Source organism: Magnolia sinica, chromosome 3 (genome assembly GCF_029962835.1).
Source record: "Magnolia sinica isolate HGM2019 chromosome 3, MsV1, whole genome shotgun sequence".
Classification (NCBI taxonomy): Eukaryota; Viridiplantae; Streptophyta; class Magnoliopsida; order Magnoliales; family Magnoliaceae; genus Magnolia; species Magnolia sinica.
Genome location: NC_080575.1, coordinates 79,626,586 through 79,653,460, shown reverse-complemented (window position 1 = coordinate 79,653,460; position 26,875 = coordinate 79,626,586). Strand labels below are relative to the sequence as shown.

At 44.7% G+C, this 26,875-nt stretch overlaps 1 pseudogene; it reads left to right on the top strand.

Moving 5' to 3' along the window:
* The first annotated feature begins 1,618 nt into the window (after nt 1-1,618).
* The window catches only part of LOC131238951 (probable sugar phosphate/phosphate translocator At1g12500), a 37,214-nt pseudogene continuing 11,957 nt past the window's right edge, over nt 1,619-26,875 (top strand).

The following is a 26,875-nucleotide window of genomic DNA, read 5'->3' as shown; positions in this document are numbered from 1 at the left end:
AGTTGTTTCTCTAGCCCAGGTCGAGTAGGAGCGCGCGAGTGCCCTTCTTCGAGAGTTCAGACAGCTTGATCCACCGCATTTCTAGGGCGAGCCAGATCCGACAGCAGCTGAGAGATGGCGCTTTGATGTGGAGAAGGTCTTTGATACCATGTCATGTACGACCGAGCACCGAGTCCGGTTGGCTGTATTCCTTCTCCAGGGTGAGGCAGAGCATTGGTGGACCTCTGTCACCTACGTTGCAGGACCTGACTATGTCTGGACATGGGAGGACTTTATCGACCAATTCGAGGAGCAGTACTTCCCTGACCACATACGATGTCAGAGAGCACTAGAGTTCAAGACTCTGGTGCAGAGGGACATGACCGTGGTACAGTACGCGGCCCGTTTTGTGGTGTTATCAAGATTCACACCATATATGGTTGATGATAAGGGGTGAAAGGCCCGCCGTTTTGAGAACGGCTTACGTTACGGTCTTCGAGGCCGTGTGATTGGACACGAGCTCCCGACTTTCCACGCAGTAATGCGGAGGGCTCAGATTTACGAGACTGAGTGGGCCGGCTCACAGAGCGACTGAGATCAGAGGAGAGGACAGAATTAGAAGAGGCAGGTCCCTTTTAGTAGCTCATAGCAGCATCGACGACCATAGAGGTACAGGAGCCACCCACCTGCTAGAGCACTAGCAGCCCCAGCAGCACCTCCACCTCCACCCTAGTAGCCGTTTACAGGGGCTTGTTTTGGATGTGGTGGGACAGGGCACTGCCTGTCTGAGTGCCCTCGCCCTCATCTATAGCCGCCGAGAGCACCACAACAGCCTTCACAGCAGCAGCTGAGAGCACCGCAGCAGCCTCTAGTGCAGCAGTGACCCCATCAGCAGCGACCGCAGCCACCTCAGCCGCTGAGGCCCCAACAGCAGCAGAGACAACAGTACAGGCCGCCACAGAGGCAGTAGCATTACCGTGGACGTCAGAGGGGACAGGCACCTCCCCAGCCAGCTCAGGCCAGGTTCTACGTGGCTCAACAGGATCCACAGTCATCTGGAGGAGTCATTGAGGGTATCCTTTCCGTATCCGCATGTATCACACGTGTACTGTTTGATTCCGATGCATCGCATTCATTCATGTCCAAGGATTTTTATCATTCGACTGGGTTGCCGACAGAGTCTGCTTGCAAGGGGTTGACCTTGTAGACGCCCTTGGGGAAGACCATAGTATTGGGCCATTTTTGTTCATCTTGCCCAGTTCTAGTTGGTGATATCTTTTTGTCCGTCGATTTATTTGTACTGCCAATGTCAGATTTTGACGTCATCCTGGGCATAGAATGGCTTATCGAGTACCACGCCGTGTTGGATTGTTCCGCGAGGACTGTCACATTCTCTATACCCGGCCTACCATAGTTCCAGTTCATTGTCAAGCCTAGAGGAGAGTCATTGTCTTGCCTCATGTCCTACGTAGTTGAGGAGCCTGTTGCCTTGTGTAGCGATCAGTTGCCGGTGGTATGTGATTTTCCCGACGTATTCCAGGAGATTCTGGGATTGCCATCGCGCCGTCATATTGAGTTCCAGATTGATCTTGTGCCCGGTACCGCGCCTATCTCGAAGGCCCCATATCGTATGGCACCGATGGAGTTGCGTGAGCTGCGGCGGCTGTTGGACAAGTTGCGTAGTTGGGATTCATTTGTCCGAGCAGTTCACCGTGAGGAGTGCCGGTACTCTTCATCAGGAAGAAGGATGGCTCGTTGAGACTCTGCGTGAATTACCATGAGCTCAACCGAGTCACGATCAAGAACAAGTACCCGCTCCCAAGGATAGATGACTTGTTTGATCAGTTGCAGGGTGTACAATTTTTTTTGAAGATTGACCTGCATTCTGGTTATCATCAGATTCACGTTCGAGGGGAGGACATCCCGAAGATGGCTTTCAAGACGCGTTACAGTCATTTTGAGTTTCAGGTCATGTCCTTTGGATTGACCAATGCACCCGCGGTCTTCATGCAGTTGATGAACGAGGTCTTCCGTCCATATCTCGATCAGTTTGTTGTAGTCTTCATCGACAACATTCTGATATATTCAAGGACCTGTGAAGAGCATGAGCAGTATCTGAAGATCGCTTTGCAGACCCTTCGTGCCCACCAGCTGTATGCGAAGCTGAAGAAGTGCGAGTTTTAGCAGGAGGAGGTGAGATTCCTCGGTCACGTGGTGGCAAGGGAGGGTGTCACAGTGGACCCCTCGAAGGTTGAGGCAGTGCATTAGTGGGGTCAGCCCATGACTATGTCCGAGATCCGCAGTTTTCTTAGTTTAGCGGGATACTATCGATGTTTCATTGAGGGCTTCTCCCGTATTGCAGCCCCGTTGACCAGGTTGACTCAGAAGGGCGCAGAGTTTATTTGGAGTGATGCGTGTGAGCGAGCATTTGTGGAGCTGAAGGACCGTCTGACGTCCGCTCCTGTCCTCACTCTTCCCTCTGGGAGTAATGGATTTGTTGTATTTACTAATGCTTCGCATATTGGGTTAGGTGTTGTCCTGATGCAGCATGGCAGGCCTGTAGCCTTTGCGTCTCGTCAGCTCAAAGTCCATGAGCTGAACTACCCCACGCATGATTTGGAGCTGGTCGCAGTCGTCTTCACACTGAAGGTGTGAAGACACTATCTCTATGGGGTTAGGTTCGAGCTCTTCTCCGACCACAAGAGCTTGAAGTATCTATTCTCTCAGTCCGAGCTGAACATGAGTACTACCCAGGCAAGGCAAACGTGGTGGCAGATGCCCTCAGCCATCAGCCACGAGGCCTGGTGGCACATATGATGATTCAGGAGTGGAGGATGCTCGAAGATATAGTAGAGTACGACTTCGATTTTGGTCTGCAGTCTTCTATCGTTAAGCTATCGAGCCTGTCGATTCAACCCTCTCTTGTCGCAAGGGTGATCAAGGCTCAGCAGACAGATGAGTCGTTACAGGATTACCGAGAAGAGACAGCATCTGAGAGTCAGACAGATTGGCAGATTGGTTCTGATGGTGGACTTCGCTTCAAAGGCTGATTGTGTATCCTGGATATTTCTGAGTTGCGTAGAGATCTTATGACCGAGGCACATCGATAGCGGTTTTCTATTCACCCTGGCTCGACGAAGATGTATTGTGATATGAGGAGACAGTATTTTTGGGTGGGGATGAAGTGCCAGATTACCAGTTTTGTGGCCGAGTGTGACATATGCCAGCGTGTCAAGGCTGATCATCAGAGACCCCCTGGTCTATTGCAGCCATTGACCGTCCCGACGTGCAAGTGGGAGCACATATCTACAGATTTTATTATGGGTTTTCTGAGGACTCAGCTTAGTCATGATGCCATCTGGGTCATCGTTAATCGTCTGACGAAGTCGACACATTTTCTTGCGATTCGTGCGACTTGGCCTTTAGATCGGCTTGCGAGAATATTCATCGAGGAGATTGTGAGACTGCATGGCGTTCCAGTCTCAATCATTTCTGACCGAGACCCGAGGTTCACGTCTCAGTTCTGGAGGAGTTTTCAGAGAGCTATGGGCACTGATTTGCAGCTCAGCACCACGTATCATCTGCAGACCGATGGCCAGACCGAGAGGGTCAACCAGATCCTTGAGGATATGCTTCAGGCTTACGTGATTAACTTCGGGGGTAGCTGGGATGAGCATCTGCGATTGGCTGAGTTTGCATACAATATAGCTATTAGGCGACCATTGGCATGACTCCTTTTGAGGCATTGTATGACAGACCATGCAGATCTCCGAGTTGTTGGACCGAGGTCGGAGAGCGGTCCCGAGCTTGTACAGCAGACGTCAAAGGTTATCGATATCATCAGGTAGAGGATGCCCATAGCTCAGAGCCGGTAGAAGAGTTTTGCTGATCACCGGCGTCGTCCCTTGGAGTTTGATATAGGAGACCACGTGTATCTCAAGGTCTCGCCCATGAAAGGTGTAGTTCAATTTGGAGCGAAGGGTAAGCTTGCCCCGAGATTCATAAGACCTTTTGAGATCATTGAGCGCATTGGCATCGTGGCCTATCGGCTTGCCTTACCATCTCAGTTGTCTGGCGTCCACAATGTTTTTCACGTCTCTATGTTAAAGAAGTGTGGGTCAGACATAGTTCCTGTTATCGATTGGCAGCCGCTGGAGGTTCGTGAGGACACTTCTTACATTGAGCAGCCAGTTCGTATCCTTGATCGGAAGGAGCAGGTCCTTTGGACCAAGGTCATTCCCTTGGTGAAGATTCAATGGGGTCACCATTCTATTGATGAGGCATCTTGGGAGCACGAGGCTGAGATTCGAGAGCGCTATCCCCATCTCTTTGATGATTGATCATTTATTGTATCTTGTATGTTGCCTTCGATTTTATATGGCGATGCCTTGATTCCTCTTTTATTATGAGTTATGTTTTCTTGCGATGATTTTGTAAATTTCGAGGATGAAATTTTTATTTGGAGGGGAGAGTTGTAAGACCCGTATCCTAGTCCGTACCGTTCCGTTAGCTTCAGCAGTCCTTCCGGTCGAATTCTGGCAACCTTCGCACCGTATCTAACCCTTGCGTGCAATCCTAAGCCGAGTCCCGCTTACCGAAGTCGGCTCATACCGAAACCTGTACCTTGGCGATTGTGCCGTCGCCGCGGTTCCAACATCGTGACTTGCGCACTGAACCGATACCCAGGGTAGAAGATGTAGGCCCACGTTCAATTCGAAGAAAACGCCGCGAGTACGAATTCCAAGAGAATCTCTACGACCTATCCCATCAGTCAATCAATCAATCTGATCAATCAAGTACACATCACACATTAAGTCAAGTATAAGCAACCCATACTGTAACACCCTGAAATTCGGGGGTCGAGCATAATCAGCTCCCGAGTTTCAAAACATCACTTATGCAACATATTTAATGATGGATGTATGTTGTCTGTAAGAGTACATAAAACATGGAATAGATTAAGCCAAACTGCAAACATAATTCAGGGATAAGTGAAAGACGCAAGTGGAAGACTTAAAGAAACATAGGTGTACATGTGCAAGTCCCTGAAATACGTATACATGCCAGGTCATACTTACAAGTGTTGCTATTAAAATTATAAGTATTAAACGACATCTACTATAATTACAAAGAAAACCCAGAATCCTCGCATATCAGGACATGGCTTACAAGAACCCGCCTGAGAACTGCATAAAAGAAAATGCGGCCTCATCATCCTCGAACTCCTGCTCTACCTCAGGGGTCGCGTCATCATCTGCATCTAAGACAGAGTCTGGTTGGTGTTGAAACACCGCCCCAGAACGTGGGAGTGAGTGATCAACTCAGTGGAACCATACAGTAAAAGTTAACATGATATCAAGTCAATCAAGCAGTAATGATAAGGCAATACAATTAAACAAGTCTAAAGTACTCTTGTTAATGCAAGGATGTATGTATAAATGATGCATGCCCTCGCCTGCACTCCCTCAGCGTCTTCATCTTATGTTACGCATGACAACCTCCCGTAGTGCCAACGACTTCTACGCACATGCAATGCGGTGCATGAACATGATTACCAAGTTGTTATTAGTCCTTTTCATACAGCAGGATTGGGAAGCTAAGGTACCTTCCTCGTATCAATTTCCACACAGTCATCCATTCTAGGGTCGTCAGTCCTAGGCCATCTCATACGATCATATTGTTCTAGGTCGCTGCAAAGGGCTCATCACCAATCAATGCATGCCTATCATACCTTCGTTACTACTCTAAGGCTCGTCGCCTTAATGCAGTATCAAGGTATGCTCGAGCTCACTACAAAGGGCTCGTCACCAATCAATGTAGGCCGACAGCGTGAATATAGTGCCCCATACCACCATAATCGGCTCATGAGTCTGGTGTGCTCACTGGTCACTACGGGGAGGCTCGTCACCCCAGCGTAGGCTGACAGCTCGACCACGGTGTCCCATACCACCATGTCCGGCTCATGAGTCTTAGCGGATCAAGGTACAATGGTTAACGGAATTTCATCGGTAAGTTTGGTACCCAAGATTCAAATAATAACATCCATACATGGTAAACATACATCGGACAATTGGGTTACTTGACGAACTTGACTAGCACGAGCGCACGTTGGGTTGAACGACATAGAGTGCGCAAACACTCCGTGTGGCCAAACCACTGCCGACAACTCTAATACGACTCGGGTTCGTCAAATCACGTCCTTTGTGGCGAAAGCAACCTCAGCCACGAACTCAAGGCCGATTACCAATTTCCTAGACTATTTCATAGTCCCAAACACATTCCATTATAACAGATATGCATATAACAATTTAGAACAGTAATGGAACAACAATTCAAATCATGTAGTATGTGAGCATTTGAAGAATATCAACTTAACATTGATTTACACATAAGTAATACTTGAAGTTAAACAACAAAGAATGTGACTTGCATGTAGGAAATCATACACACCAATAGGAGAGTTGAGAATCACTTCTCAACGCCTGCAAATAGGATAATATATTACACTTTAGACCATTCAGACATTTCTACAAACACTTAGACTACATAGGGCAACATACATGACGTATGTTGGAATACACACCTTTGGACAATTCCTTTTGCCAAGGAGTTGACACACATACAACTATCACAAATACACGACAGTTAATCATGGCAGGCACATGTTCATATTTTATACGTATACGGTACTTTTTACATACACAAGGAATACACAAATCTCAACACAAGGCATATATATCAGGAATGCAATATAAACATAGCATTTGGCATGTGAAATTTCACCCACAACAATAATAAATCATTATCTTACATTGAAAGCCTTGAAAACCATAACCTATACGAATATAGTCCGCACCTTAAACCAGAAAAAGCACACCGAACTGATTCAGACAATATGTCTTCGTCAACGGCGACTAGATAACCTAAGGCAAGAATAGAAATGAGCTACATCAACACATAGACTATTCTAAGCTCTAAACAGATTAGGGTTTAAATTAACTTACCCAAAGATGAACTCAAAATCGCTGGAACAACGATTCAAAAGTGATAGTTTAAGGATACAGGGAAACAAGAAAGAATCTCCAATGATTCACCAACTTCTCTCTCACTTTCTCTCTCTTTTCCTCTCTCTTTCTTAGCTAGGGTTAGGAAATTCGTATGAGAAAGAGAGTGAGGGTTTTAAGGTCTTTATATAGGCCTAAAATAGATGAAAATAGCCCCAGGGCCAAGGTATACTTAGGTTATAACCAAATCAAGTCTCTCTCGATCCAACGGAACACTTCTGGTGGTCCTTTTTCCACATGCGATCGGACTTAAGCTCACTAACCATGGATCTAGGTCAGGCTGAGTTTTCGTACCGATCGGATTTATAGATCAGCCGTGGCGGACCACTCTCAATTCAACGGTCACCGAAACTCGATCAGGTCCACAAGCACTATGACATGCCTGGGCCATCTTCCCTGATCCGAGGGTGAAATTGGGTCAGAATCCAATGGTCAGATTGCTTAAAATTGTCGCGCAAGCGACACGACTCAGATTTCATAAAATCATATTTAATTTCTCACCGTTCTCACACTCTTTACTCCGGAATCAATCAAATCGACCCAGGACATCATCTGGACTTGATTTTTGAGGTGATGGTCAAGTCCAAAATGGTGACCATAACTGTCTAAGATCATCGCTATCGGACTTTCGAGTCCAGGTCCGATCCAAAGCTTCTAAAAATTCCTGAGAGCAACTGGATTTAGCGTTGAATCCCAGATTTTAGAGTAACATAGTGCTAACGATTCTACAGGTTTTGAGTCCTACAGATCAAATTTAAAGTGATTGATGCTAATTTCACAAGCAATCGAGTTTAGCGCTAATTAACCCACAAATAACTTCTAAGGAAAATAGAGGCAATACTCGGGCCTTAGCACAAAATTTTTCGGGTCATTACACATACCCTATCCCTACCTCTCTCTTACACAAGCTACCTAAAGTCAACCCTCACATCACTTCATCCATCACTCAACCTATTATCATTCCCATCACCTCACTCTCTCTCTCATTTCTCAATCTCCCAAGCAACCCAAACTCCATACGTCCAAGCTCTCTCCCTCCCAAATGCCAAGTGTGGCCCACTTTCCCTACTCTCTCATCTCCCATCTCAACTGTTGATCCATCATCTACCACCATCAAAAGTGAAGGTAAGGAGCATAAAAGGCTAAGGGAGCAAGGAAGGAGGCCTAGAGGTGGGTGATCCTTTAGTTTTTACCGTTGATTTCATGATTTATATGGGACCCAATTTGATGTATGTGTTGCAATCATATGAGGGACCCATAGTGGCAGGGTCCCTCCATCTACACCGCTCATTTCTCTCTCTCTCTCTCTCTCTCTCTCCTTCTTTAATGTGATGTCTTGTGGCCACCATGTGCAAGGTGATCTTGGCTGCCCGATCGTGAGGCCCACCTTGTAGTGGGTTCGTTAAACGGCCAAGATGAAGGAAGACACAAATATCATGTTGATCCAACTGGTGGGCCACGTTCATATCAGACCCACCTTGATGTGGGGGCCATGTTCACGTGGGACCCACCACAATGTTGTGTATGCATGCCGTCCAGTGTCTTGGACGCTGGACAGGGGCTAGCATGGAGTGCATGTACTGGCATGGGTGTGTACTAACAAAGCAAAAAAGGCAAAAAAAATTGCTTTTAGGGTGGGCTGCTCATGTAGGCCCCACCTTGATGTAAGTATACAATACAAGCCGTCCATCCTTCTCCTCAGATCATTTTAGGCGTTGAGCCAAATTTTGGGACCAATCCGATTCTCGAGCAGGCCATACCATAGGAAATAGTGGTGTTTACCATTGAAAACCACCTGGATCCTTTTTCTCACTAAAAACAGACAGCATATTAGACTCTTTTGGTCGGTCTTGAGTCGTACGATCCAATGGTTGGAGCAGATTCATTTGATGCGGGCCCCACCTGTGAAAAACCACAAGAAAATAAAATTTAAAAAATAAAAATAAAAAACAAGGTGCAGCAGCTTACACTGTTGCTGTCAGAACGCCGCAGGCAGCGCCTGCGCGCTGCCGGACGGACGGACGGGCTAGACCTACCGTCCAGCTGTGGGCCCCACCATGATGTGTGTTTTCTATATCCATGCTGTCCATTTGTTGGTCCCCCTTCCTGGCTGTGGACCATCCAAAAATCAACTGTATACGGAACTCAAGTGGGCCACACCATCTAAAATCATGTGAAGATATGCCTAAAACATATAAAATCACTTGGTGGGGCCTACCTGAAATTTGGATGCGGCTGAAACTTGGTCTGTACCCTCAGCCAAGTGGGACACACATAATGAGCGGGCTGGATTTGTGAACCACATCACGGTGGGCTCCCTGACTGTGTGACCCTATCAACAGGGTGTATGGCCAATGAACATTATAGTGGGCCCAGTTTCTCCCCTGGTCCACGTGGCCTTGTGAACAGATTGGATGTAAATAAACGTTATGGTGGGCCCTGGTCCACGTGACCTTATGCACAGATTAGATGTAAATAAACATTACAATGGGCCCAGGTTGGGTGGAAAATAAACATTACTATGGGCCCCAGGTCTGAGTGACCTTATCAATGGGTTGGATGGAAAATAAACATTATGGTAGGCCCCACATGGGACCCACTTATGTATGTATTGTAATCCACACCCTCCATTAGGGTGGGCTCCATCATGATGCATGTGTTTCATCCAAACCGTCCAATCATTTTGGGGATAATTTAAGGCCCATTGTTGAGGCCCACCTTAATTTGTGTAAGGCCCATATTATGAGGCCCATTGTAACGTATGCAAGGCTCATGTGATTAGGCCCAACTTGATGTATTTGTGGCCCGCCCACTAAGGCCCACTTGAGATATATGAGTCCATGGTTTGAGGCCCATTTGGTGTATTAGAGGCCCATGGGTCGAGGCCCAATAGGACGTACATAAGGCCCATTGTAGTGTGATTTCACCGTGGTATATGTGTCGACCCTTATAGCAAGCTATGCTTTGGGAGCAATGATGGTTTGATGTCCACATTGTAAGGATGATGTTGGTTAAATGTCCACATTGTAACTCTCCCTAGGGCCCTTTGATAAGCCCATACCTGTAATGAGTAGGCCGTCTAGGCCCATCTTCGTTTTGATTAGAGCCCATCACCACATAACGTGCTTAGTATAGATCCATGATTCATAATGATACGCATCATATGTATGCCTAACGTGAGGATTGACTGATCATTGCGCATGCCTTCGGGTAGATTGTTTATGGACTCCCTAATAGGTGGAGTTGGCCCACATGAGCGCTCGGTACGCGCAGGATTGTTGCATGTCTGATAGTATAATTCATGCACTTGTATTAGTGTGATTACTGTATGCCCTAGTGACATCAGGGCCATAGCCTCCACAGACACATCGTGGGTGGCTGGATTGGATGCCGAAAATATTGTTACTAAGCATCGGGGCGTCATAGATGTCCCTGGGTAAAAATCTCTAAACCTGATGGTACCAGAGGATGACTCCAACGTTGAGACCTAGTGGATATATGAGCACGCGAGGGCTGAATACTAGGAGGCCGCGTCGCCCACTGTGTCGTGGTCGGTTGGAAAGGGGTGTGGCCTTACTTGCCCAAGGGTAGGGGGTAATACTAGGCTGAGTTTGACCAGCTCGTGAATGGGTTCGCTATCGACATGCCGGATAGGTATTGGCAGACTATTGGCCAGGTGGATAGTGAGGTTTCTTACGCTCACTTGGACTGTGCGGCTAGGAGAGCGACCGTGCCACTTGGAGTGTATTAAACCTTGATGATTATCCAGAATGAGAACTGTACTGATACATGATGAGGATTGACATGCTTGAGTTACATCTCGCATTGCGCGGTCGTGTTATGGCCGATAACATTCATATCTTGCACCGCATAGCCTTGGTACGACTGATTGCAGTCATGTACTCATCACCATGATTCCGTATTACTCTGACCTTGCATTCTGAGCACGCTTAAATTACGCAACACTTACACCACCCTCTAAGCATTCTATAGGCTTATGCATGATTGATGCATGCAGGTGACGTCAGGACGCAGCCGTAGCATAGTAGCAGTAGGAGTGTGTAGACGAGCTTTGGAGTTTCTATCTTTTGCATTATCTTGTATTCCCTTCAGATGCATTGTACTTAAAAGTTTTTGATCATAGTGGATATTGTGATGGTGTTCTTGTCGTTATTGTTCATGGGTTATGCTTGGTTACGCTCATTACAAATCAAATTGATAATTAGAAATCCTCCTTGTAGCATCCCAGGATCGAAACCTGGTGTATGTGTGCCGGGAACCGAGAATGGGGTACTACGGAGGCTGTTGGCGCTGGATTCAACGATTGGGAATTTTGTGAGCCCGATTTTTGAGTTCGGGGCATGACATCAGGAACGTATTTCTTCAACATTGATACATGAAATACGTTGTGCACACCTGCGAGTGGTGTGGGTAAAGCAAGGCGATACGCTACCACACCCACTCGGTCTAGAATCTAGAATGCTCTAATAAATCGTGGCGTGAGCTTCCCCTTCTTTCCAAACAGGAGGACTCCCTTCATTGAAAAAACCTTCAGAAACACATGGTCCCCAACCTCAAACTCTAGCTGTCGTCGTCGCGCATCGACGTAACTCTTCTGTCTGCTCTGTGCTGCAAGAAGTTGACGCCTGATAATGTCGATCTTCTCTGAGGTCACCTGCACCAGATCTAGGCCAATCAAACTCTTCTCGCCAACCTCTGCCCAACAATGTGATGCTCTATACGGACGCTCATACAATGCTTCGTACGGAGCCATGCCAATGCTCACTTGAAAGCTATTGTTATAAGTGAACTCAACATAGGGAAGACATTCATCCCAACTATCCTTGAAATCAAGCACATAAGCTCGCAACATATCCTCTAACACCTGATTCACCCGTTCCATCTGCCCATCCATCTGTGGGTGGAACGCAGTACTGAACTTCAGTTTCACACCCATTGTTTCCTAGATGTGAGTCCAGAAGATAGATGTGAATTGTGTGTCTCGATCTGACACAATCTCCATAGGCATTCCATTCAGACGTACTATCTCCTTGATGTACAATTTAGCCAAATCGTCTGCTGAGTTTCAGACTCTAATCGGGATGAAATGGGCTGATTTCGTCAATCGGTCCATAATCACACAAATAGAGTCATGTCCCTTCCTCGTCTTCGGTAACCCTGAAATGAAATCCATAGAGATGAAATCCCATTTCCACTAAGCTATGGGCATGGGCTGAAGCAAACCAGGAGGTTGGCGATGTTTGGCCTTGACCTGCTGGCACGTGAGACAACAGGACACGTAATCTGCTATGTGGGCCTTCATGTCGTCCCACTAGTATGACCTCTTCATATCACGATACATCTTCGTACTACCAGGATGCATCGCCATTTTTGAATTATACGCAACTTCAAGAACTTCCCTTCTCAAGTCATGGAGATTTGGGACGCATAGGCAGCCATGATAACGTAAACCCTCATCCGTACCAACTCTCCATTAAGAGTCTTCATCGTCACTAGCTCGTTTCCTCATCTTCAACAACCATTCATCCACCCCCTGAGCCACAATGATTCAGTCATCGATAAGTGGCTGCACACAAATGTGTGCAACGCTCTCGAACGGCTCCTCTACTGTAAGCTTTTGCTCGGAGTCTCGCACAAATTTTACCATGTTCCATTCCTCGATCATCAGCGGAGCTGCAAATGCTATCGTCTTCTTGCGGCTCAACGTGTCTGCCACAAGGTTGGTCTTGCTAGGATGGTAGGAGACCTCAAACTTAAAGTCTTTCAAAGTTTTCATCCATCGTCGTTGCCTCATATTCAAGTCTCTCTGTGGGAATATGTACCTGAGGCTCTTGTGGTCACAAAAGAGCTCGAACTCCTCTCCGTAGAGGTAATGTCTCTAGAGCTTTAATGCAAAGATGACGGCCACTAACTCTAGGTTGTGCATAGGGTAGTTTTCCTCGTGCTTCCTCAACTGTCGCGATGTATACGCAATTACCCTGTCCTTCTGTATAAGAACACAACCAAAACTAACCCGAGAGGTGTCGGTATAAATGGTATATCTGACCCCCTGCTCTGGCAATAGTAGCATAGGTGCGGACGTCAACTTATCCTTTAGTTCCCGAAAGGCTGCTTCTGCCTTCTCATTCCAAGCAAACTTGAGATCTTTCCTTATGAGCTGAGACAATGGTCTGGCTATATTAGAAAAGTCTCTAATGAAACGACGATAGTAACCTGGCGGGCCAAGGAAACTCCTCACTTTAGTAACCGAATCGGGCTGCTCCCAGTCCTGAACTGCGGTCACCTTAGTGAGGTCCACAGTTATTCCTTCCTTGGACACCACATGTCCCAGGAACTTAACATCTTCTTTCCAGAAGTCACACTTCTTATACTGGGCAAACAACTGGTTATTCCTGAGCATATTAAAGACTGCTCGTAGGTGCTCCTCGTGATCTTCCCAACTCTTAGAGTATATCAGTATGTCATCTATACATACGATGACGAATTAGTACAGATACGGCCGAAACACCTGGTTCATCAGGTCCATGAATACGGCGGGTGCATTTGTGAGTCCAAACAACATCACAAGAAACTTGTAGTGCCCAAAGCTAGTTCTGAATGCTGTCTTCTGTACGTCTTCATCCCTAACACGCAACTGATGATACCCTGACTGTAAGTCGATCTTTGAAAAATATTGTGCCCCTTTCAACTGACTGAACGGATCAGATCATCTATCCTAGGCAAAGGATACTTGTTCTTCACTGTCACTTGGTTCAACCTGCGATAATCAATACACAATCGTAGCGAACCATCTTTTTTCTTCACGAACAACACGGGTGCTCCCTAAGGAGACACGTAGGCCGTATGAAACCTGAATCCAATAGGTCATCAATCTGTCTCCTCAATTCCTCCATTTTACATGGAGGCATGCGATACGTGGGTAAGGAAATGGGCGTCACACCAGGCATAAGATTGATAGTAAAGTCGATCTCGCGTCGGGGAGGTAATCCAGGTATCGTCTTAAACACTTCCCAGAAGTCCTGGACCACGGGCGTGTTTCCAAGTGTCGGACCATTATGATCTTTCAATAGGGAAGAATAACAAAGAACTCGGAAGGGGCAACTGACCTAAACGGGGAATGTGAAGGTTGTATTTTTGGGTCTGTGTGCCATCACCAGTTGGGTCTCGCAGTCGATCTCGGCCCTCATTTCAGTAAGCCAATCCATGCCGAGGATGACGTCGTAATGGTATATCGTGGTGATAATCAGGTCAATGCATATCGTTCTGCTCCCTAAATCTATCAAGCAACACTCACACAACTTAGTGGCATCTGTAAAAGTTCTTGTTGTTGCGATAACTCTCACTCCAACCATAGGGGTCTTATTCAGCCCTAAGTGGTTGACCGTTGTGCATAATATCATCAAAATAGTGGACCCAGTGTCCACTAACAGAAATATGGGTGTACCTTGGATGTGGGCAGTGCCCTCGAAAGCTAAAGGCACTGTAGCTGCTGACTCAGACACTTTAGCTGCAAGCATATGTACTCGTGCCTATTGAGAGTGGTTTGGCTGCGGTGCCATAGGCTGTTGAGGTGGCCTAAATCGAGGTGTAGGTGGTGCTGATCGTAGAGGTGGGACTGAGATGGCCTGAGGTAACTGACGGTTGATCTTTTATGGATGCGCAAAGTCATTGTCCCTCATCTTGGTGAAGCAGTAAGTATCTGTATGGCCCGACCTCTTGCAGTAGGTGCACCATACATCTAATCGCCTAGGCTATGTCGGTGGAGCCATAAGCTAAGGAGGAAAATCTACACACAGCCTCTTGCCGAGGAATGGTTTGCTCGACAAATCTAGTTGAGGCCTAGGACCCATGGGCACCCGTGTACGGGATAGCCTGTCCCCGTCCTGCTCAGCTCGCAGAGACATATTCACTAGCTCAACATAGTTGGGTATGCTAGTGCAACACATCTTCGAGCGTATCTTGGGTCGCAGACCCTCAGAAAATCGCCACATTCACATTGGCTCATCTGCTAATATTAAGGGAGCATACCTTGCCAGCTCCGTGAACCTATTCTCATATTCCGCCACAGTCATTCCTCCCTGTCGGAGGCGAAGAAACTCTCCCTCCTCATTGCGGTAGGTGAGAGGGAAATACTTTCCGTGGAAGTGTGTCTCAAAAGCCTCCCATGTCCACACGTAACCAGGCGCAACGGTCTGAAGGATATTGTCCCACCAGAGAGTGGCTTCCTTCTCGAACATGTAGGTGACCAACTCAACCTGCTCTGCCTCAGTGCAGTGCAGCGGCTTCAGCATCTTAAAGATGAGGTTAAGCCAATACTCGGCCTCCTCGGGTTTGTGAGTACCTACAAAAGTAGGAAGTCGGAAGCACTAAAATCACTCAAATAAGCCGCTGACACTCATATTTTCGGCAGGGTGCATAGGTGGTGCAAGCGGAACCACATTCATGTTCTGAGCAAGGGCCCCAGCGATGGTGGTCCAAATCTGTTGCTGCTGCTGCATAAGGAGCATCATCTGCTCCAACTTATCAAGAGGAGAAGCCACCTGAGGCATGTGTGGCGTCAAGGTAGACGCACGGTTCTGCTCAAGAACCGGTGGTGCAGAAGGAGTTGGCCCATCAGTGGGGCCAGTGGCCGGCTGTGAATCCGGCATCGTGTCACTGTCAGGGCCCAAGCTGGGGTCCATGTGGCTACCGCTTAGGGGAGGTGCCCCGTCAAATGATTTGCCAAGTGTAAGGCATGCTATACTCCGAGTGGCCTTAGGTGGCATCCCCTATACACAACATAGGGTGCAACCCGTGTAAGATTTTGCATAACAACACTCAACAAGCATTCTACATATTTCATAGCGAAATGAGTTGCATGCATTTCATTTAAGCAAAATTATCACAATACATGAGATGTAGTTTTACATGAATCATGATAAAAGATGCATGTGAGCTAATCTAACAAAGCTTTTGAACACTACAGCATACTAACAACCAACCAAGCCTACAAAGGCTAGTATAAAAGGAGACTAACAACTAAGCAAACTAAAAGATGACTACACATAAGACTAGTCACCGAATTTGGTGATGGAAGAGGAGCACCCTTGTCCTGCAGACAGCACAGGAGAGCTTTCAAGGTGCGAGACACCTTTTTAAATTTTTATTTCATGAAGGCCCTATTCTCTTCAAGTTAGGCCCGGGTCTCTTTGACCTCCTGTCGCAGGGCGACTTAGCCCTCCTCGATCTGAGCCAAGCGGGCTTCTATTGCAGCTTGATCACTGTGGTGCTCATATGTAGTAGGTGTAGAACCCTCATCAGAGTCTTGGGCCTCCTCTTCTTCCTCTTCCTGCTCTTCCTCTTCATCGCTTCCTTCCTCACCTTCCTCATCCTCGCTTCCCTCTTCCTCTTCACTTTCTTCCTCTATCTCATCACCATATTCATCACGATGGGCTTGGCATGGTCGTGGCCCAATACCCATGTTGTTGAGCATAGAGTCATTGATAAAGTGAATCGGCACAAGCTCCGTGTCAAGTCGGTAGCCGAACTCGCGAGCAAGCTTGCATATAAGTCGGCCGAATGGGAGTGAAATGTCAGTCCTAGGAGAGCATGTGGTCTGAACTATTTAGAGTAGGACAAATATAGGCTGGCACAGCTTGTCTCCCTGCCCCACTTTATATAGGAAGTCCACCATCAAACACGTGCATTCGGTGCGATTGCTCCACCTGAGATACACGTTGTATGTGAATATAGAGTTCTTTACAAGGCTCACGTGATCTCTTTCACGCGCACTCCTAAGGTTCTTCTCGCTAGCATGAACCTCACCGCGTTTCATCCCCATGATCTAACCTATCACACCAACATCAACTGTGACTTCCCGTCTTCCCATGATAATAATGAACTATAAAGGCTCTAGTGATGGGTCCCGTATATGGGCGTAGAAGGCTCGGATAGTTTTCTCACACGCACGTGACTTGCCCTCAAATATGGGACCCCATCCGACGTCCACCAGGAGGTCCACCACCTGATAAAGCCTAAATAGCTTCTCGTCCACGTGAGCCTTGTAAAGAACTCTACAACCCTCGAACTTACCATGTGTGATGCCCGGCATTAGGGCCCTTTCGAGTGAAATTTGGGGATCGAGGTCTCGCTTCATCCTCCGCTCTCGTGCGGCGCTTGTACTTGCTTTAGCGCCCTATTTCTTCCTCAAATGGGTTGGGCGTCTAGGCCCAGCTTCATCTATGGAAGCCCTCTTCTTTCCCATGAGGGAAAGAAGTGTGGAGAGGGAGAAGATCGCAACTACAAGCTCGAAAAGAGCCATTAGAGTGAAACAAGATGGAGGGGTAGGATGGATTGGTGGACCTTGAGATTTTTAAGATATAAAGGAGGGTCTGTGTGCTCAACTGGGAGGAAATAAGGGAGATAGGTGGTTGTAGAAGATGGGTTTGAGAGAATGGTGGAGGTGGGTGTAAGAAAAGGAAGAAGATGAGATTGGGGGGGGGGGGGATTTGAGAGAGTAAAATGGGATTTTGGAAGATTTGAAAAGCTTGGAAGGGTGGAAATGGAAGAAATGAAACAAATGGGGAGGTATAGGGGGCTCCCACATGATTTCGTGGGCCCCACCCATGTGTACAATGGCTAGCCCGCCCGGCCCGCTGTCCGTGGACCGCGATGCATCGCGGTAGGGGCGATGCCATCGTGGTTTGATGGACCTCTAGGCAATGGCCTCCCCCTCCAAGGGTGTCAAAAATGTGTGGGACCCACCTCGGGTCCCACTGTTTTATGTGGTTTAGGCCCACGAGCCCGTTTGGTGCGGTTCCGGGTTCCAACTCACATATATTCATGATTTTCGGGTTATTTGAGTGCGAAATACACCGAATCACCATTTACACTCATCGACTGACAGTCTATAAAGGTGTTGGGATCATCTCACATGATCACAGATGCTTGTGGGTCATATTTCATGGTCAGTTTTGCCTGTCGGCAAAACTGGGAATCCAACGATTGTTTCTACGTTTTACCACTCCCTCCTAACTCAAAGTACGTCAGTGTGCATCATGTTACCATAACCCAGGTCCAGTTTAATCCAAATCATGCTCTGATACTAACTTATAACACCCCAAATTTTGAGGGTCAAGCAAAGGCTCAACTCTTGAGATCCGTCGTATCACTTATGCAACATAGAAAATGATGATTACATGTTGTCCATATTAGTGCATTAAACATGAATGGAATTATACTAAATCAGTATATCATACTCCAGAGATGATTAAATTTAGCAAGCGGAAGACTGTGATAAATATATAAGGTGTATAAGTGGAGGTGAACCCCATAGTATGATCATGTCACCAAGTTAAATAATTACATGTATAATTTCAAAATTTACAAAATGATAAGGTGTAGTGTTTAACTAGTCTGTATCCCTGCGATCCTTGTGAGGTAACTCTAGGTCTACATAGACCCACCAGAAAGTTGCACGTAGGAGAACCCCTCGTCGTCGTATAAGGCCGGCTCTAACTCATAAGCCTCAACGTCATCTGCAACTATAATAGAGTCTGGTTGGTGTTTTAAAACACCGTCCCAGAGTGGGAGTGAGTGATCAACTTAGTGGTATTATAAGGCAAAGGTTAACATGTTATCAATTCAGTCAAGCAGTAATGATAAAGCAGTACAACAATCATGTCCTAAGTACTCTTGTTAATGTAGGAATGATATGCTATGATGATGCATGCCCTCGCTTGCACTCCCTCAGTGACACCATCTCACGGTCGCACATGCTACTCCCATTGTGCCTTCATCGCCAAAGCACATGCAATGCGATGCATGCACATGTTAGCCGAGTTCTTGGTTAGGCTTATTCATACAGCAGATTCTGAAAGCTAAGGTACCTCCCTTTATATCATTTACCCAAACGATGATCCATCTAGGGTCGTCAATCCTAGTTAATCACATATGATAGGCAAGTTATAGGGCAACATCACCCCTGATTTGAAAGCAGTGGATAGGCAAGTTCAGGTCACTACGAAGAGGCTCTCACCTCAGTGTAGGCCTTAGTTTATACTCGAGGTCATTATGGAAAGGCTCGTCACCTTAGCATAGGCCGACAGCTCGAAAACGGTGTCCCATACACTACCATATTCGGCTCACGAGTTTGTATTGCTCACTGGTCACTACAGGGAGGCTCGTCACCCCAGCGTAGACTGACAGCTAGACCACAGTGTCCCATACACCACCGTGCCCGGCTTAAGAGTCTTAGCGGATCATGGTACCAAGGTTAAACGGGTTTTTCATTGGCAAGTGGTACTTTATATTCATGCAATAGCGTCCATACATGGTAAACACACATTAGGTCAACCGGGTTACTTGACAAGTCCGATTGATATGAGCGCATGCTAAATTGATCGACATGGAGTGCATACACACTCCTTGTGGCCTAACCACTGCCAATAATCACCGTACGACTCGGATTCATTGAACGTATCCATTATGGCGAAACTAATTCGGCCACTAGATTGAAAATTGTTACCGATTGCCTAGACTACGTCATAGTCCCAATCACACTCCAAAGCAATAGCATTCACATATGGTAGTCATAACAGTATTGAACAAACAATTCAAGAATTGCAACCATTTGAGCACTTTATATAACACATGGTGAACATGACATCATACACATGCATTTCATACATAAATCACGTAATTGGATTTAGGTTACATGGAGGAATTCATACCTGTAGCTAAGGTAGTTGAGAATCTTATCTCAACAATCTTATAAAATACAATTTATCAAACACTTACTCATTCAGACATTTTATCAAACACCTAGGCTACACATTTCAATATAAATGCAATAAATTAGTCATAACATATATTATGACAAATCCCTTCATAAAGGAGTTGTCACACATTCAATAATCACGCATTCTCAATTAATAAGCATGGCAAGCACAAATCATAATTCCATATTCATTCAGACATTTCAACAAGCACATGAAATGCATTATATTCAACATAGTTCATATATATGTATAATACATGGAAACATCGTATCTAAGCACATGTGACAGCAATCAAGTCAATCATAAATCATTAACTGACATTGAAAGCCTTGAAAACCATGACCTAAATGTTTATAGTCTGCACCTTCCATCGGTACGTCGATTACAAACTCGGCTCGTACATTACGCCTTTGTTTACGACACAACGGCTACCTATAGCATGAAATAGGTTAGCTATTTCACCGATCTACCTATTTGGATACCTAAAACAGATTAGGGTTAGGATTCCTTACCCAAAAATGGAGTCAAAATTACTAGTATTGCGACACGGAAGAGGGGATTCAGCACGTGGAGTGGCGGGAATGAATCCCAGCAACAAACCACAACTCTCTCTCACTTCTCCTCACCGTCTCCTTCTCTTTTCTCTCTTCTCTCTCCTAGGGTTTAGGAAATTCGTATGAAATGAGAGAGAGTGGGTTTAGGGTCTTATATAGGCCCAGAAGTGAAGTCAATGGCCCCAGGGCCATGGTATACTTAGGATATAGCCAAACGACGTCTGTTTCGGGCCAACGGAGCTCATCTATAGGTCCATTGCCCTCATACGGTCTGGGAAAAGTTCCCTGACAATGAATCTATGTTAGGTTAGGATTTCGATTTGATCAAATTTGTGGATTGAACATGGAGGACCAGTTTCAGTTCAACGACTATCGTCACTCAATCAGGGCCACAAGTACACTAGCATGTGTAGAGAAATTTCCTTGATCCGAGGGTGTAGTTAGGTCAGAATCTGACGGTCTAAAACCTTAGATTTGGCCTTCAAGTGAACAGCCCAATTCACTTAAGTTTGAGAATACTTTCTAAAGATATTCGCGTTTCTCACGCACTTTGCTCCAAGCTTAAGTTATGTGTTTCTGGATACTATTTGGACTTGATTCCTGAGATGGTTGTCGAGCCCAGTAAGGCGGTCATAATCATATAGTTTCATGATAATCGAACTTTCGACGCATGGTCCAAGTCTAATACGGAGTTTCAGTGTGCTCCCGAGAGCAACTGAGTTTTAAGATTTCTCCTAGGTTTTTAGGTGATGTAGAGTTACTGATTCTACTAGTTTTGGATCTTACGGTTTGTACAGAAAGCGGTTCAAACTAATCTACTAATTAATTCAGTTTAGTCTTAATTAGTTTTCATCTAATTTCTACATGATTTGATCCTTAACGGTTTCTGCTTGAGATGGTACTCGGGTCTTTGTATAGATTTTTTCGAGATGTTACATTAGTTGTGTCCACTTTATTAACCCTTGCATAGACCTCATAAGAAGAGTTAAGGACGACTAGTTAAGATCGTGACCCTCAAGTATAAAGATTAACCACCTTTCATACAGCTTTAAGTCCTAAGCTCATGATTGTAATACAGGCTAATGGGCGCCCCAGACTGTTTACTTAATCTTAATCCACCAATATGAGTGACCAAAGGTTTGAACATAAATCATTTGTTCATAGCATACTCACACTCCTACATAGGGTAAGGACAAGGCATAAACTGTAACTTCTTGACATTCAGGGGTCGAGCATAACTCAACTCCCGATTTTCAAAACATCACTTATGCAACATAATTAATGATGGATGTATGTTGTCTGTATGAGTGCATAAAACATGGAATAAATTAAGCCAAACTGTAAACAAAATCCAGGGATAAGTGAAAGACGCAAGCGGAAGACTTAAAGAAATATATGTGTACATGTGCAAGTCCCTGTAATATGTATACTCTGTCAAGTCATAATTACAAGTGTTGCTACCAAAATATAAGTATCAAAATAAAATTTATCCATTACAAAAGAAAACCGAGAATCCCCGTAGATCAGGACACGGCTCACATGAACCCGCCTGAGAACTGCATAACAAAAAACGCGTCCTCACCATCCTCATACTCTTGCTCTGCCTCAGGGGTCGCATCATCATCTACATCTAAGACAGAGTCTGGTTGGTGTTGAAACACCATCCCAGAATGTGGGAGTGAGTGATCAACTCAGTGGAACTATACAGTAAGAGTTAATATGATATCAAATCAATCAAGCAGTAATGATAAGGCAATATAATCAAACACGTCCTAATTACTCTTGTTAATGCAAGGATGTATGAAGAAATGATGCATGCCCTCGCCTGCACTCCCTCAGCGTCTTCATCTTATGGTACGCATGACAACCTCCTGCAGTGCCAACGACTCCAATGCACATGCAATGCGGTGCATGAACATGATTACTAAGTTGTTATTAGTCCTTTTCATACAGAAGGATTGGGAAGCTAAGGTACCTTTCTCATATCAATTCCCAAACAATGATCCATTCTAGGGTCGTCAGTCCTAGATAATCTCATACGATCATATGGTTCTAGGTCACTGCAAAGGGCTCGTCACCAATTAATGCATGCCTATCATACCTTAGTTTCTACCCTAAGGCTCGTCGCCTTAATGTAGTATCAAGGTATGCTCGAGGTCACTACAAAGGGCTCATCACCAATCAATGTAGGCTGACAGCACGAATATAGTGTCCCATACCACCATAATCGGCTCACGAGTCTGGTGTGCTCACTGGTCACTATGGGGAGGTCGTCACCCCAGCGTAGGCCGACAGCTCGACCACGGTGTCCCATACCACCATGCCCGGCTCATGAGTCTTAGTGGATCAAGGTACCACGGTTAACGGGATTGCATCGGTAAGTTTGGTACTCTAGATTCAAACAATAGAGTCCATACACGGTGTACATCCATCGGGACAATCGGGTTACTTGATGAGTTCGACTAGCACGAGCGCACGTCGAGTTGAACGACATAGAGTGCGTAAACACTCCATGTGGCCAAACCACTGCCGACAACCCTAATGCGACTCAGGTTCGTCAAACACGTCTTACGTGGCGAAAACAACATCAGCCACGAACTCAAGGTTTGTTACCGATTTCCTAGACTATTTCATAGTCCCAAACACATTCAATTATAACAGCTATTCATATTAACAATTTAGAACAGTAATGGAACAACAATTCAAATCATACAGTATGTGAGCATTTGAAGAATATTAACTTAACATGGATTTACACATACGTACTGCTTGAACTTAAATAACAAAGAATGTAAATTGTATGTAGGAAATCATACACACCAATAGGAGAGTTGAGAATCTATTCTCAACGCCCGTAAATAGGATAATATATTACACATTAGATCATTCAACCATTTCTACACACACTTAGACTGCATATTCCAACATACATGACGTATGTTAGTGATAACACACCTTTGGACAATTCCTTTTGCCAAGGAGTTGACACACATACAACTAGCACAAGTACAAGACAATTAATCATGGCAAACTCATGTTCGTATTTTATACGTATACGATACTTTCTACATACACAAGGAATACACAAATCTCAATCCATCTCATATATATCAAGAACGCAATATAAACATCGCATTTGGCATGTGAAATTGCACCCACAATAATCATAAACCATTATCTGACATTGAAAGCCTTGAAAACCATAACCTATACGAATATAGTCCGCACCTTAAACCAGAAAAAGCGCACCGATCTGATTCAGACGATAAGTCTTCGTCAACGACGACTAGATAACCTAAGGCATGAATAGAAATGAGCTACATCAACACATAGACTATTCTAAGCTCTAAAACAGGTTAGGGTTTGATTGACTTACCCAAGAATAAACTTAGAATCGCCAGAATAATGATTCAGAAGTGATGGTTTAAGGATGCAAAGCAAAAAGGAAGAATCTCAAGATGATTCACCAACTTCTCTCTCACTTTCTCTCTCTTTTCTCCTCTCTCTTAGCTAGGGTTAGAAAATTCGTATGGAATAGAGAGTGAGGGTTTTAAGGTCTATATATAGGCCTAACATTGATGAAAATAGCCCCATGGCCAAGGTATACTTAGGTTATAACCAAATCGGGTCTATTTCGATCCAACGGAGCACTTCCGGTGGTCCTTTTTCCACATGCGGTCGTACTTAAGCTCACTGACCATGGATCTAGGTTAGTCTGAGTTTTTGTACCGATCGGATTTACAGATTAGCCGTGGCGGACCAATCTCAATTCAACGGTCACCGAAACTCGATCAGGTCCACAAGCACTATGACATGCCCGGGCCATCTTCCCTGATCTGAGGGTGAAATTGGGTCAGAATCCAACGGTCAGAAAGCTTAGAATCGGCGCGCAAGCGACACGACTCAGATTTCATAATTTCATATTTAATTTCTCCACTTTCTCACACTCTTCACTCCGGACTCAAGCAAATCGACCCAGAACAGCATCTGGACTTGATTTTAAGGTGATGGTCAAGCCCAACCAGGAGATCATAAATGTCTAAGATCATCGCTATCAAACTTTCAATGCGCGGTCCAGGTCCGATACAAAGATTCCAAGTACTCCCGAGAGCAACTGGATATAGCGTTGAATCCCAGATTTCAGAGTAACATAGCGCTAACGATTCTACAAGTTTTGAGTCCTGTAGATCAAATTTAAAGTGATTGATGCTAATTTAACAAGCAATTGAGGTTAGCGCTAAATAACCCACATAAAGCTTCTAAGACATTTGAGGTAGTACTCGGGTCTTTGCACGAAATTTTTCGGGTCATTACATAAACCAACAACAAGTCAACTCATAATGGTGGAGACTATCTATCCTAACCCAAGTGTTAGACAATCCCAAGTACAGGACTAGGTAGTAATAATAATTCGGTGAGACCGAGATCGGTCTACAGGGAATGTGAGAACACAACTATAACTAGTCTAAAGTAAGGTTAAGAAGTTTAAGGAATTAAGATATGGTAAAAACAATAATTAAGAAACACTAAGGATCCATTTATCCACTTCTAATAATCACAATATCTAATTCATTGATTCATCTTCTATAACTTAACTAGAACTGAATTCCAATTCATTCTAATCAGAAGATCAAACAGTTAAATTAATCATAAACATCCACCAATATTTGAATTTGATTGAACAATCCTCTCATGAGGCACTTAGATGTCAATCACAGGGAATTCAAAGCATCTATTGTGCCCATTGTCTACAATAGATCAAGGAATTTTCCAGATCAATTCATTCTCTAAACAAGCTAAGCAATTGCAGTTCAAAGCATTTGATCTACCCGAAGTTTACAATGGATCCAGAAATAAACAATCTTAAAAGCTTTAAAGTAAATTCAAATCAAATTCAATTAATTAATCATTATTCAAATCCAATGTATGAATCAACAAACTCGAGCATTGAAGCTAATTACTAGAATGCTTCACCCCTTAGCCTTAGCTAAGAGATTAGCTAGACATAGGTAACTCCAAAACAAAAGAAAAACAAAGAATCTAATAGAACCTAGAAGGAAATTAAGGTGGGACGGCATTGTCGGCACTCCACCCAATCCTTCCTTCTCTCTCTCCAAACCCTAGAAGATACTTCAACACGTCATAAACAATCCTTTAAATAGATTAGATTTCTGCACTTTCGTACCACCCTTGAAAAATCATGTACTTATGCAGTCACCGCCATCGTTGATCTACCCATTGATCGACTGATTGATGATCATTAGAAACTTCCAGCAACTGATTTTCAAATATCATGTTAACTATCAATCGCTCGATCGAACATACCAAAAATTGTCCAGCAAGGAATGTTAATAAATCAGGGGAGTTTCGATCAATCGAGCCTGGTCCATCAATCGATCAATGGCTTTTTAATCGATCTATAACTTTGTCGATCGGTCGTAGGATTTATATTTCTAACCTTGCAGTTTTAAGATTTTATTTTCTTGGCCCTGAATTTTCAGGACATCTTTTTCTTGACTTTTTCACTTGTTTTCAAGTATCATTCAACATTCCTTAAGTATTCCATTGATCTTTCACTCCACATGCTTTAATCATCATTTTTTGAACTTGAAATCTTCAAATGCTCCATTCTTCAATTCTTCCATCCTAATTCTTTTGGGCTTTAATTTAATATTTTATGCACAGATTCATCTTAGACTACATATCTAATTAGATCATTTTAATACTTAAATGCATACGAAAGCAATGCAATATAGGGGATAAATATGCCATATTTAGGCGTTATCACCAAGTCAATCCCCTCGCACAAGATGATCGTACATCTCATGAATTGTTGTCTATAGGTATGTCCAGCGCACCTATGACAATCATAGTCTAATAGGGTACTGAGATCCATGGACCATGACTCTCCTTAGTTAATGACCGTCATGTCTATTCTCAAGTTCCCATGGACCACCAGAGAAATTACTCTTCAAACTCATAATATAGATTCAACGTACCATTACACTAAGGATCAATAGGATGTCCACCTAATGCTCACGATCATCATGATATACGGCTAAAATCACCTTAGTCATACCACATGGCTAATGGATTAGGGCTCACATTGGTTTTTCGAGGCACCAACTCTAACATCCTCTTCTTACACATCTCTTATAAAGAGATAATTTCTCTCTCTCTCTCATGTGTACATACGTATTATGTGGATTGAAGCATAGTTCCTCTAGGTTTTGGTCCCACTCTCTCTTATGGTGTGGTCTATATAAAGGGGACCATAGGTAGAGAGAGGCATTCCATTCATCATTTTTTGGGTATTCCTTAGTGTGGAAGTTCTTGTACAGTGGGAGAGAGTTAAGTCTTGTATTTTTATTTCTCTTGTTGTAGTGAATAAGAAAGATCTGTATTGTTGTCCCATGGATTAGGCATATTGTTGAACCACATAAATCTATATGCCTTGTCTCTTATTTTTTAGTTTGGCCTTTGGCTTTTTATTTGGCCC